This window comes from Montipora capricornis, chromosome 3 (assembly GCF_036669925.1).
Source record: "Montipora capricornis isolate CH-2021 chromosome 3, ASM3666992v2, whole genome shotgun sequence".
Classification (NCBI taxonomy): Eukaryota; Metazoa; Cnidaria; class Anthozoa; order Scleractinia; family Acroporidae; genus Montipora; species Montipora capricornis.
Genome location: NC_090885.1, coordinates 36,155,193 through 36,156,064, shown reverse-complemented (window position 1 = coordinate 36,156,064; position 872 = coordinate 36,155,193).

Below are 872 nucleotides of genomic sequence, written 5' to 3'. Positions count from 1 at the left end.
AACAAATTGGACCTTAATCGGATGATTTGATTTTGAGAACGGAGTGTGTTGCTAAAAATGTGTTCGTTTTTGATAACATAGGGAACATAGTTTCTTTGAGAAAAATACAGGAACAAAATGGTCCTTTAGTGTTACAAGCGGAACACAACCTGTTCCGAGGTTCCCGATTCCGAGCGGAACAAATTGGTCCCACAATGCATGTTCGAGAACTGTGTTTCCTACAACCAGACTGTCTGTTTGCTTACCTTGAAACCTATTCTATCGTAAAAATGGGGAACCAATTGTTTCCGAGTTCCGAATCACGAGCGGAAAAGATTGGTCCTTTATCTGTGATATAGAAATCAAATTGTAGCCCAATAACGCGTTAATTCCTTTGTCATTATTTTGAAGAGCAGTTGTTGCTACGCGTGGATTGTGCCAAAAGGCTCTTTTATCGTTTCGTTTTGCGAGCAAGAGGAACGTTTGGTTCTACATTGCGTGTTTTTTTGCACAGCTTCGCCTTGTTAATTGCTCATTTTTCTGTCCTTTTATCAGCTGTTCCTATAGGAACAATGTTTCTTTTTTTTAGCTGTTAGACCGTTGGATCGCGTTTGTAGGCCATAATAATATGTATGGTCATAAATAATGCGTGCAATTTGAAGGAGTAACTGAAATGAGCAATAATCCAAAACATTTTGGCGAATAGCGATTTATGGGCGCGTTGCGTCAAATTCAAAATGGCACCAACACTTCTTCTTTGCCCGGTTCCGATTGGTTAGTATCTGTTGTTATAAAATCGGCTTTTGGTTGAATGAGACACAACGGAACGACGCTCTTTTAAATGCATTCATTTACCCTCTCACTTACGAAAAATTAAGTAAAGCAACAATGAT